Source organism: Leopardus geoffroyi, chromosome E1, assembly GCF_018350155.1.
Source record: "Leopardus geoffroyi isolate Oge1 chromosome E1, O.geoffroyi_Oge1_pat1.0, whole genome shotgun sequence".
NCBI classification, from domain to species: Eukaryota; Metazoa; Chordata; class Mammalia; order Carnivora; family Felidae; genus Leopardus; species Leopardus geoffroyi.
The window spans coordinates 18718284-18731450 of NC_059330.1; the positions used below are offsets into that span (position 1 = coordinate 18718284).

General features: G+C 51.0%; 1 long non-coding RNA gene across 1 annotated transcript; it reads left to right on the top strand.

The window, feature by feature from the left end:
- Nucleotides 1-6163: 6163 nt before the first annotated feature.
- LOC123603287 lies at nucleotides 6164-13099 on the top strand. Its single transcript, XR_006714815.1, has 4 exons — nucleotides 6164-6428; nucleotides 9031-9240; nucleotides 12447-12587; nucleotides 12894-13099. It is a non-coding gene; the product is annotated as an uncharacterized LOC123603287 (long non-coding RNA).
- The last annotated feature ends 68 nt before the right edge of the window (nucleotides 13100-13167 follow it).

Below are 13167 nucleotides of genomic sequence, written 5' to 3' on the forward strand. Positions count from 1 at the left end.
AGGCCTGCTTCTACCCACTTACACACAGAGAAACTGACGCTCAGAGTCTAAAGGACACGCCCACAATCACACAGCTCACCAGCGGCCACCTGAGCTGTAGGACACCTGGGTTCTCAAAAAAGTATTTTTCCCTTTCAAAATTCTATTCCTGGAACGCCTGGGTGCTCAACTGGTTAAGCGCTGGACTCTTGGCCTCAGCTTGGGTCATGATCTCTCAGTCGTGAGATCGAGCCCGTGTTGGCTCGGTGATGAGCATGGAGCCTGCTTGGGATATTCTCTCTCTCTCTCTCTGCCCCTCCCCCACTTATACTCTCTCTCTCTCCCTCAAAAAATAAAATAAAATAAATATATAAATAAATACAAATTCCACTCCTCATATTAAAACACAATCACGTAGAAAGAAATGTTTTTCTGAGCCTGAGTGGCTCAGTCGGTTATGCATCCGACTTAGGCTCAGGTCATGATCTCACGGTTTGGAAGTTCGAGCCCCGCACCGGGCTCTGTGCTGACCCCTCTGAGTCTGGAGCCTGCTTTGGATCTTGTGTCTCCTTCTCTCTCTGCCCCTACCCCCCAGTCAAAAACAAATAAAACATTTTAAAAATTTGAAAGAAATGTTCTTCAAATAGAGGACATGATAATGGAAATTGTTATCCTAGACTATACTGGTGCCCCGGGAGCTTCGGATCCCCTCTCTTTATTTCTTTCGTCTCTTCTCCCCTCCCCTTTTCCCCCTGGGCTTTACAATGGAAAGAGGACAAGTCTTCGACATAATAGAACATTCCAAGTGACAAGACGGTTGGAGACATATGAAATAAACTGCATTCGAGTGGCTTTAGTACCTAGTGAAGGGAAATGACTGACTGAAGCAGAGACCAGCAGGATAGGCTGTCAGAGAATGGAGTGGGGGGAGGTGACAATAAACTTACCTGGAGCCATGTGGGTCCCTGCACTGTGCTAGGGAGAGGGGCCTCGGTCAAGCCTGGAAGAGTGGTTAAGGGTCATCCGGGCACCGGCTGGGTAGAGGTTGCCCTGGGGCCGTGCGCAGCTCTGGGCCTCTCTTCCTCTTGCACCTTGCCTAGATGCTCCAGAATTTGCAAAGACTGACTTCTCTGAGGTGCTCCCAGAGACTGAGCCCACATGTCCCCCCTGCCCACCCTCCATCCCCATTATATTCCTGGATCAATCAGAATATGACCAAATATAAGGGGCAGACAATAGTTGGAGCAGAAAGGAGGGACAGGAAAGGAAGGGAAGGTCTCTGGGATCCTTTCGGGGACACCAGGAGAATTTCCTCATTGATTGGCTATGGAACAACTGGATGTTAGATTGGAATATTCACTGCAGATTGGAATATGAAAGAATACAACTTTGGAAAACTCCTTGATGGACTGTAATAAAGTCAAATATCTGCCTCTCCTGTGTCCCGGTTAGTCTACTCCTAGAAATTTACCTGAAAGAAATGAAAGCACATGCATGTGTTCATGACGGCTTTGCTCCTCCCAGTCCCAAACTGGAAACCACACAATGGTTCACCAACAGCAAAAAGGAAGAATGCATTCATACAATGGACTAGCCTACTGCCAAAAAAAAAAAAAAAAAAAAAAGGAACTACGTCAGCGAACCTCGTGGTTGAGTGCAAGAAATCAGATGTGCTGTGGGGCGCCTGGGTGGCTCGGTCGGTTGAGGGTCCGACTTGGGCTCAGGTCACGATCTCAGGGTCCGTGACTTCGAGCCCCGAGTCGGGCTCTGTGCTGACAGCTCGGAGCCTGGAGCCTGTTTTCGGATTCTGTGTCTCCCTCATCTCTCTGTCCTTCCCCCACTTGCTCTCTGTCTCTCTCTCAAAACTAAATAAACATTAAAAAAAAAATTAAGACTGTGCCAGGTCCCAGTCGACCTTGGCAGCTCCACGTCGCCACGAGGTGCCTGCCACCCATTCCCAGGTGGCGAGAGGCAGCCCTTGGGAACGTTCCTTCAGAGCTCTGTTGTTCAAGGTCCTGGATGCTCGTCCGAGGCTCTCCGTTCCCTGCGCTGTAGACCAAAGGATCTGTTCAAAATAGGCGTCCGCCGTCTCCCACCCATGAGGATGGCCACTATCAAAGCACCAGGAGATGACAGGTGCTGAGGCAGATGAGGAGGAAGGAGCCTGGGGCCCGGCTGGCAAGCATGTGAAATGGTGAGGCTGCTAAGGAAAAGTGCCTGACCTTAAGCGTCTGACTGCCGAGGTGTCCATTTCAAAGACGTCCACCTCGAGTAAAGGCATCGACAGCTATGGGACAGCTTCTAGCTTCTAGCACCCAGGTGGCCCGCATTCATGAAGTTCCCCTTTTAGAAAGCCTTGGGGAAACCTCGACAACCCCTGAGCGAGCCTGCTTTTCCATTACTGCACCCCCATCCCCTTCCAACAACCCCCCATTAGATCCCAATAAAGGCAGGACTCCACATCTGTGCTCCTGCTCGCTTGCTTTCTCTCCCTACAGCCTCCCCGAGTGGACCCTCCAGGACTTGTGAGTCAGAGACCTTGGGTTTTCTAAGTTCCCTGAGGGTTGGTGCTGAGGTGCATCTTGCAGTCATTTAAGAAGCAGAAAGGCTGGCTCAGCCACCACAACCACTCTAATGGGGAAACCACTCTAATGCTCACCCAAGCGGTATGGGGTCAGGTGAGCGGCCAGCCATTTCTAGCCCACAGCATCACTCTATCAATAGGTTGAGACCCACGTGACACAACAGTTTGGTGGTTCCTTAAAAGCTAACCACAGGGGCGTCTGGGTGGCTCAGTCGGTTAAGAGTCTGACTTCGGCTCAGGTCACGATCTCATGGTTTGTGGGGTTCAAGCTCCGTGTTGGGCTCTGTGCTGACAGCTCGGAGCCCGAAGCCTGCTTTGGATTCTGTGTCTCCCCCTCTCTCTGTCTCTCAAAAATAAATAAACAAACAAACAAAAAAACGAACCATAGAATTACCCCATGACCCAACATTAGCTTATAGCAGCGTTATTTATCACAGCCAAGAAATGGGAGCAACCCAAGTGTCTATCGGTGGATAAAGGGATTAAAAATGTGTGTAAATAGGGATACCTGGGTGGCTCAGTAGGTTAAGGCATGCGACTGGCTCAAGTCATGATTTCATGCTTTGTGGGTTCCAGCCCCGCGTCGGGCTCTGTGCCGACAGCTCAGAGTCTGGAGCCTGCTTCTGATTCTGTGTCTCCCTCTCTCTGCCCCTCCCCCACTCAGGCTCCATGTCTCTCCCTCTCTCTCTCTCTCAAAAATAAATAAACATTTAAAAAAAAAAAAAAGCAAGACCTAGGGTCACCTGGGTGGTTCAGCCGGTTAAATGTTTGACCCTTGATTTCGGCTCAGGTCATGATCACACGGCACGGGGATAGAGCCCCACACTGGGCTGTGTGCTGACAGCCCCTCCCCCACTCATGCACAGGCTTGTGCACCCTTTCTCTCAAAACAAATAAACAAAAAAAAAAAAAAAAAAAAAAAAGCAAGACCTGGAGTAGTGTATTTTTTTTTAATTCCAGTATAATTAACATACAGTGTTGTATTAGTTTCAGGCGTACGATATAGTGATTCGACAACCCTATACATTTCTGGGTGCTCGTTACGGTAAATGCACTCTTGAGAAAAATTTTTTTAGTGTATTTATTTTGAGAAAGACAAAGAGAGTGAGCAGGGGAGGGGCTGAGAGGGGGACAGAGGATCCGAAGAGGGCTCTGCGCTGACAGCTGACGGTGGAGAGCCCGACACGGGGCTTGAACTCCCGAGCTGTGGGATCATGACCTGAGCTGAAGACAGATGCTCAACCGACTGAGCCACCCGGACACCCCACAGTAAATGTACTCTTAATTCCCTTCATGGAGTGGAATATTTTTATTGGGACCTCTTAGTTAAGCTGGGACTATGTTTCCCTGAATTCCCCCACCCCCCCCTTTTTTTTTTTTTTTTTTTTTTTTTTTTTTTTGCAAGTTCTGGATGTGAAGGGGCCACAAAAGGAGTTTTACACGCAGTTTGGAAGGAGGAACTGAAATCTCACCCATACCCTTTCCACGCCCGGAAGGCTCACGCGTGTTGTTACTCACCTGCTCGCTGTCCTGCTGGTGTGGGGCTGGCGGCTGGGCCTGCGTTCAGCACTGCTGTATCTCCTCCTTCAGCTGCTCCTAATTCTGTTCCCGGGGCACGTTTAGATGCGTGACTGGAGGGCTCATGCGTCTCTTGCCGGACGCGCTCATCACCAACGATAGAGGCGTGGACGCAGTGAGAGAATGGTGCGGGCTGTATCCTCATGGGTTCCACCCATTCTCTCGCGTGACAGTTCGTTCTGGCTCCACACGCACCCCTTCACGTCCCCGTCCCCATCCTGACTGCCCGCCTTGGTGACTTCAGACTGTGCCAGCAGACAGAGAAGACCACTTTGCAAGCTCCCCCAATTACAGGTTCCTAGTAAAACACACCCTAGTCAAATTCCTGTAAGCCACATTGGAAATTGTTCTGGCAGTTTCTCACAAAGTGAAACATACCTCTTTTGTGGCCTCGAAATTCCACTCCTCGGGATTTACTCACAGTAAATAAAATCGTATGTCCGCACCGCGACCTGTGTACGGATCTTATAGCCCAAGTAGCCCTCAAAAGGCAAACAGATGAACACGTTGTCGTCACACAAGAGAATACAGTAATAAAATGGAACTACTGATAAACACATTTTAGGTAAGTCTCCAACATATCATGCCGAGGAAAAGAAGCCAGACACAAAACATACACACCGAATGCTTCCGTTTCTAGGAAGTTCTGGACGAGACCCAACTAACCTACGAGGAAAGAGATCAAACAGTGGCTGCCACTGGGAAGGGGCAGGAGGGATCTTTCTGGGGTGATAGAAATGCTCTCTGTCTCAAGAGGATACGGACTCCTTGGGTGTGTGTGCCTGTCAAAACTCACCAAGCTACACACTTCACCTTCTACGCTTTCCGCTTGTGTGCAAAGTATCCCTCGATTTCTAAAACACAGCTTGAGAGAGGCCCGGGGAACTCAACTCCCTGTGCAGCTCAAAATTTTAAAAAAAAATTTTTAAAAGCAAACAACAGGTTTGTTGTCTGCCAGCCAGAAAGATACATATCACACTATACGTTCACTGGCTTGGATCTAAATAAATAAAAGGAGTGATTTTTTTTAAAAGGAAAGATATCATATACAGTATGCCCCCCTTTTCGCCATGGGATATGTCCCAGGACCCCAAAGATATGGTTAAGGTCTTAGGTCTATCAACGCCTGTATAGATAGTACTTTTTTTCCTGTACATACGTACGCATAAAGCTGAATCGATACATTCGGCACAGTGAAAGATTACAGTAATAATAAAATAGAATTACAACAATATACTATAATAAAAGGTGAATGTGGTTCCTCTCTCTCTCAAAATATTTTCCTGTACTCGCCCTTCTCCTTGTGACTCCAGAGGATGAAATGCCTGCGAGGGAACTGAAGGGAGGCGAGGGACATGACCTTAGGCTATGCCTGACCTCCTGACAACATGCCAGAATGAGGATCCTACGCTTCTGGCCCACAGTTGCCCGCGGGTAACCGAAACTGCGGATAAGGGGGTGCTACTGCATCCCCGAGAAGAGACCATGCAATACGAAGTCCCGCTCTGATGATCTTACAGCCTGGTTGAGATCACCTCCAGGGCTGGCTGCCTCTCCCACTGCCTGGGCATTTCATGCTGTGTGGACCACACCCTCCATCCACAGGTCCCCCCACTGCCTTGGGGAAGTCCCTCCCTCCTCCAGCTCCCCTTTTTTCCTTAGTCTCTTCTCGGTGAAGGCTCGGAGGCGCCAATGGGCTCTCGTGCCGGGGTTATTACAGGGCAAATGAAAGGGCGCCAGCCTTCCTTGGAGCGTCTGTAGGGCATCCCGTGTGAGTTCCACCTTCACCCTAGGCCTGACCTTCCTCCACAGGGGCTGCTGACCGAGTCACTCCTTCCCAGGGCAGGAATCAAAGTTGAACACTTATTTAGAAGGAATGGTGGGGAGGCGAGCGTGTAGGCTTAGCTTGGAAGGGGAAGGACAGAGGACCCCTTCATGAGGCAGGGGAGGGACGGTGTCAGGACAGGGTTGCAGGCTTCCCCCCCACCCCACTGCCGGCTTGGCCTCCTTCACCTCTGCCCCAGCTGAATTCTCACTGGCAGAGCCAAGGTCTTTGTCTTGATAAGAAGGAATCGAAACTATTGCACTTCCACTTACTGGAATTCACAGCTTTCTAAAAAACACAGGAGGGTATGGCCACTCCAGAACAATGACTCTCCTGGGAGCCCTAAAGTAAATACAGCCAGCAAGGAAGTGGGGGGGGGGGCAGGAAACATCTAGCATAGTGATACCCAGACTTTGGTGAGCCTGGAATCTCTCCCAGGGTCTGGGCTTGGGAAGTTTAGAGGTAAGTCTGGAAATCTGCATTTTCAACAGGCACCTCATGCAGATCTTGCGGGACCCGAATTACAAATCTGGGGGGCATCTTTAGGAAAATGGATACCTACGGGGCGCCTGGGTGGCTCGGTCAGTTAAGCGGCGGACACAATCTTGCGGTCCGGTCTGTGAGTTCGAGCAGCCCCCCATCGGGCTCTGTGCTGACAGCTCAGAGCCTGGAGCCTGCTTCCGATTCTGTCCCCCTCTCTCTCTGCCCCTCCCCCACCCATGCTCTGCCTCTGTCTCTGAAAAATGAACAAACCTAGGGGAAGGGGAAGGAGGGGAAGGAGGGGAAGGAGGGGAAGGAGGGGAAGGAGGGGAGGGAGGGGAAGGAGGGAGGGAGGGGAGGGAGGGAAGGAGGGGAAGGAGGGGAGGGAGGGGAGGGAGGGGAAGGGGAAGGAGGGGAAGGAGAAGGAGGGGAGGGAGGGGAGGGAGGGGGAACGGGAAGGAAAGGAAAACCTACTTAACCAAAACAGATGACCAAACACACACATGGCTAGGGCCCTGCCCCAGTCCACGCAAGTGAGGGGCCCTGCTGGTGAGTCTACCTCTGGGCCCAGAGAGGAAAGTGAAACCCCCTTGAAGAAGTGCAGATGAGCACTTCATTTACGAGCATTTACTGAGCACTTGCTGCCTGAACTTGGCTCTGGGGACAGACCGAGAGGACCTCGTCCTTTCCGTCCAGTGCTTCATAGATCATTAGGGTTGGTGGGGGTACCAGTTAGTAAGCGCACTACTGTGCTGTGAAAGCAGCGTGTACGGCTTTCAGTGGGGGCACAGCAGCTGAGTGAGGCCAGGCAGGTCACTTGAGCTCTGTGAGCCTCAGTTTCCTCATCTGTAAGGTGGGGCGAATCACGGGCCTTCTTTCATTAGGTCGTCGGGAGGGCTGAACGAGCCAATGCTTGGAAGGCACTTAGGCCGGCGCCTGGCACAGAGCGAGCACTCCCTACATCGTATCTATTTGTTCACATATCTTACTTGTGGGTGGTGAGGCCAGAGAGGAAGTGGCCGCGGGGCCGAGCTTGCAGAGCGCCGACATCCTTTCCACGGGCGGCAGGGCTGAGGAGTGGAACCAAGCACACTCAAGAGTCCCTGCTCACACTTCCTCAGTGGGGAACCCAGGTGAGCCTCCAGACTGGCGTCCTATCAGTTCATTATCAGACACACGGCCGCCTCGGCCTTTAGCCCTTGTGAGATTAGCCTGGGACTAGTCTTAGCTCCCGATTTCCTTTAAATAAACTTGGGCTTTTCTTCTCTCTCCTTTTTCAAGTTTACTTATTTATTTCGAGAGAGGGAAAGAACAAGAGTGTGAGTGGGGGAGAGAGAGAATCCCAAGCCAGCTCCACACTGACGTGGGGCTTGAACTCATGGACCGTGAGATCGCGACCCGAGCCGAAATCAAGAGTCGAATGCTCAACCGACCGAGCCACCCAGGCGCCCCTGGATGCTTTTATTTTAAAAGCAAATTTCACGTCATCACCATAAGTGGCAGCCACCGCCACCTCCATGAATAAAAACTCTCGGTGGGCAAAGCGGGTGAAGGTGGTCATGCAAATTTGGGGGGGGACACAAACATTTGAATGAATACCCCAAACAGCATAAAATCCAGAAAAATAATATTTTTATTACTTTCCTGGCACTCTAACGCCTTCTACTTTTTTGGCCGCATATGCTTTGCTTCTTTGTGTGAAGATTTGACATATTTTCCATAAAGGAAGTAGAAAGATCATTCCGTCTTTCCAACGGCCTGTTTTTTTTCTCCACTGCCTGTGTACTCGGGGTACCAGGTAACATGGGACACGTTCCTTTGGCCCTCTGGCCCCGCATCTTTGTACCTGGACCCAAGGGAGTTGGCACAACAGACAGGAGGAGGGTTCCAGAAGCCATTCCTAAACTGGGACAGTCGGGAATAACTGAATCATTAATGGAGGTGGCTGTGACCCACATAAATATATCCCACTCAACCTAGAGTGAACATATGCCCAACTCAACGACTCTCTCTTAGCCCGACCCCCGAATTGGCTTCTCCAATACCACCTGACTCGAGAGGCAGTATGACAGAGGGGACGCCGGAGGGGAAGGAGACAGTAGTGTTAATCAGTTTGCTTCATACATCTTAGCTCTCACGGGGTGACTGGATGGCTCAGGAGCTTAAGTGACCTACTCTGGATTTCGGCGCAGGTCATGATCTCGCAGTTCGTGGGATCAAGTCTCACGCTTTGCTGTCAGCACAGAGCCTGCTTGGGACTCTCTCTCTCTCTGCCCCTCCCCTGCTCATGCTCTGTCACGCTCAAGAAGAAGTCAACGTTTTTTTAAAAAATACATCTTAGGTCTCTCAAATGTTGCAAACACCTGTAGTCATTCATGGAAACCCATTGCCTAGGCAGAGAAGAGCCTTCAAGTTCAAGCTTCTCGGGGACCCCACCTCTGGATTTGGTTCCTAAACCACCTGGGAAGACAGAAAACGGCTGGGGTGCCAGCCAGTGACGCTTGCCAAAGGAAGATGAAGCCCGGTTATACCCTTCCTCTGGAAGGCTTCCCTCTGCCTCCTTCCTTCTCTCCTCTCCTTTCAGGAGCAGAGTCCCTCTTCCTCGACCGTGAACGCTCCCCAGGGAAGGAGCCAGTGTTTACCGACGCCAAATTGCCGTCTGCCTGGCACGGGACCAGGGATTTTACGTCTGTCATCTCTGGCCAAGCTCCCGGCAGCCCTTGCTGTGCTGAATAATCGATGAAGAATCAGAGAAGCGCCCAGCACCACACATGACACGAACAGCCAAAGACAGGTCAGCCGGGCTCCTTGGTCTACGAACTACCCCCGCCCCCCCCCCCCCCCCGCCCCCAGTGGCCCCTCCCTCTACTCTGGTGTCTGTTGAAGGGATGACCTGGGTAGCTGGCCACCAGCTCCGGGCCCGCGGAGTGGATGCCGCCGGGTTCATCTAGCCCGTGTTCTGCTTACCTACGGCTGCATAAAATTACCCGAAAACTTAGTAGCTTAAAAGAATGACAGCATTGCTCCGGCTCACAAAGCTGAACTCGAGCAGGGCCAGGTGGGGGCAGCTCATCTCTGCCCCAGAGCGGGGAGCAGAGGGTGGAAGCTGTGTCCTTTTATAACCTAGCCTCAGAGGTCAGGCTGCACCATTTCTACCACATTCTGTGGTTGAGGCAGGTTCAAGGAGAGGGATGAGACGTCACCTCCTGATGGGGAGCAGCGATTCTGGAAGAGCTTGGGGACCAGAAATGCTTGGAAGATCCAATGACTGCCACAGTCAAGAAACAAGTGCTGGGTCCCTCCTGGGACCTGGGGTACAGGGAGCACTTGATGGGCACAGAGGAGGGAGTACTCAGAGATTTTTTTTTAAGTTTATTTAGAGAGAGAGAGAGAGAGAGAGAGAACGCCTGTGCACATAAAGGGGCAAAGGGAGAGGGAGAAAGAGAATCCCAAGTCGGCTGTGTGCTGTCAGCGCCAAGCCCAACGCCGGGGCTCGTCAACCATGAGATCATGACCTGAGCCGAAACCAAGAGTCAGATGCTTAACCCACTGAGACACCCAGGCACCCCAAGATTCTTTTTCAGTTAACACTTGTTATAGCGTTGATTACATGCCAAGCAACCATTCTGGGTGCCTTACATTTACTTCTCCATCAGCTTTACAAAGTAGGTGCAATTGACTATGTCTAGTCTATGTGGGAAGAAACGAAGGCACAGAGAGGTGAAGCAACTTGCTCAAGGTCACACAGCCAGAAAGTATCACAGCGGGGATTCAGCCCAGGCAGTGCCGCACGGAAGCCTGTGCCACTAACCACCGCACCACCTGCCTCACTTCTCACACGCCTCTTCCTAGGGCTTCCGTTCATGGGACCCAACCCCTGCTGCAGGGAACATCGGCCCATGTGACTGCGTTTTGTGCCCCCAGGGGCAAGGAGAGCTCTGCCACAACCTGTCTCCTGGTTTCATTTCTGATCAGTATTTTTCTGTGCCTGGGGACTCAGAAGCCCAGAGCCTCAGGTGCTGCTATGGGTCCTGTCAACACCTTCTCACCCAGGGCTCATTCCAGAGGGGTGGCAGGGACCTGGGGCTGGAGGCTGCTCTGCTGAACAGAGAGGAACAATGAATCTGTTCTCTTTTGTAGCCGGGGACCTCTGGGGAAGAATGCAATGTGGAATGAAATGGTACTTTCCATGGAGTGGAACATCATCTTATAGGGGACCCCAGGTGTCGAAGCAAGAGCCAGAGACTTTAAGAAACAGCCAGATGTGGGGGCGCCTGGGTGGCTCAGTTGGTTAAGCATCTGACTTCGGCTCAGGTCAAGGTCTCACGGTTTGTGAGTTCGAGCCCCCATGAGGCTCTGTGCTGACAGCTCACAGCCTGGAGCCTGCTTCGGGTTCTGTGTCTCCCTCTCTCTCTGCCCCTCCCCTGCTCACACTCTGTCTCTCTCTCAAAGATAGATAACAAACATTAAAAAAAAAAAAAAAAGTGTTTATCTTCAAATACCAGCTAAATATATCAATTACTATTCAGAAGCAGAGTTTTCAAACACTCCCCAGAATATTTTTTTTTTTAAGTATTTCACAAAGGAAATAAAATGTATGAAGTGGTCTCTGAATTAGAAACGGAGGGTTACTGGAAAATACACATTCCAGAAGATTACCTGACTCTTCAGGAAAGCCAACTTTACCTTTCTGGTTTATTTTTTCTTAGTCTTAATGGAAATAAATATACATTCCATATTTAAAAAAAAAAAAAGTATTTCAGGGACGCGTGGGTGGCTCAGTCGGTTAAGTGTCTGACTCCAGCTCAGGTCATGATCTTGTGGTTCATGGGTTCGATCCCCATGTCGGGCTCTGTGCTGACAGCTCAGAGCCTGGAGCCTGCTTCGGATTCTGTGTCTCCCTCTCTCTCTGCCCCTCCCCTGCTCACGTGCTGTTTCTTTCTCTCATAAAGAAATAAACGTTAAAAAAAAATTTCAGTGAAGTAACTTGTTATTTGAACATTGTTTTACTCATCACAAAACGCTGATTTACCTGAAAACACGTAAAGTCTTCGTGACCCTGTGGTATGAACCTGTAGGCTTATATCAAATAAAGGTATATTCACTGAGGACTTGGCAAAGTTAATAACATCAATTCAACTTAATAAAAATCTCCCAATGTGACTTGGAGGAAAAAAAGGACAAATGTGGCTTATGGAGAAAGATTTAAAAAACCCAGCAGCTAAGGAAAACATGCCGGAGAGGGCAGTTGGAAACAAGCGCCCCAACCAAGTCTCCAGAACTGGGGACCCTCAGCTTTACCACTGGATCTTCCAGAACAAAGTCACATTTTTAATTTCCCTTGTTCCCACCCTTACCCATTCATTTCTACAGCAAATTCTTCTTGAAGGCATGCTGCCAGGCAAGGTCTCCCTGCCCACGCGGTGCTCACCTGGATGCCCCCAAGCATGACCCTCTCCCCCCTCCTCATCTACAGGCTCACCTTCTCAGCGAACAACCCCATCAGTAGGAGGGCAGACGTTTGGGGAGTTACCCTGGACGCTCACCTCTCCGCCACATCCAGTCAAAGCTCAGGTCGTGATGCCCTGGCCTCTAGTTTTAGGCCCGCTCCAGTCCGTGCTATGTATCTAAGACGTAAATCTAATTATAGCCCTCCCTTGCTCAAGAATCTTCAATGGCTCCCCAGGGCTGCCATGTTAAAGTCTAAACTCCTTGGCTTGGCACCTACAGGATCCCTCCAGCTCCAAACTACTCCCCTGGTTCCACTTTACAACAGCTGGAACACTCGTGATTTCCCAAGCACACCCTGTGTTCCCAGACCTCTGAGCCTTTGCAGATGCTGTTCCTACAGGGCAGAATGACCTGTTCTTGTTTATATGCACCAGGCACATTACTCACCCTACAAGTCGGCTCCAAGGCCACTTCCTCCGTGAAGCCTGCCGGGCGGACTGAGGGACCTCTTAACGCAAGGGCACTACCCCCTTTTTATCTGTGTTCCAGCACTCGGTGCCATCTTCTGGGCACAGGTGCTCAGCAAATGTCTGACTTGGGACGTTCCTCGGCTTTTGCGGAGAGGAAACTCTGGAGTCAAAGCCGTTGTCGGAGTCCTGGAGGAGCCACCTTCCAGCTGTGTCATCTTGGGTGAGTAGTTTAACCTCTCAGGGCCTCAGTTTCCTCGGCTGAAACACCACAATTCCCGCCTCTTGGTGGTGTTGTGAGGGCTAGATTAAGGGAAGAGGATATGTGAAGACTACCTCCCTGGCTCAGAGAGGCCTCACGAATGCTGGCTCCTCTTAAAAAAAATTTTTTTTAATGTTTATTCACTTTTGAGAGAGAGAGAGAGAGAGAACGAGCAAGGGAGGGGCAGAGAGGGAGTCACAGAATCCAAAGCAGGCTCCAGGCACCGAGCTGTCAGCACAGAGACTGACGCGGGGCTTGAACTCACAGACCGCGAGACCATGACCTGAGCTGAAGTCGGACGCTCAACCCACTGAGTCGCCCAGGCGCCTCACGCTGGCTCCTTTTTTCCTCCGCCTGTTCTTACTCCAACCTCCAAAGCACCTCTCTCCATGACCGGCCAAGAGAGGCTCCTAGAAATAAGATTCAGGTAGGAGATCACTCCGCTCCCCACCCCGCATGGCTTCCAGGAGGCACAGGCACCCTCAGCCCAGGAGACACGGAGCGGCTCTGGGTCTGCTCATGAGCTGTGACTATTGCCGGC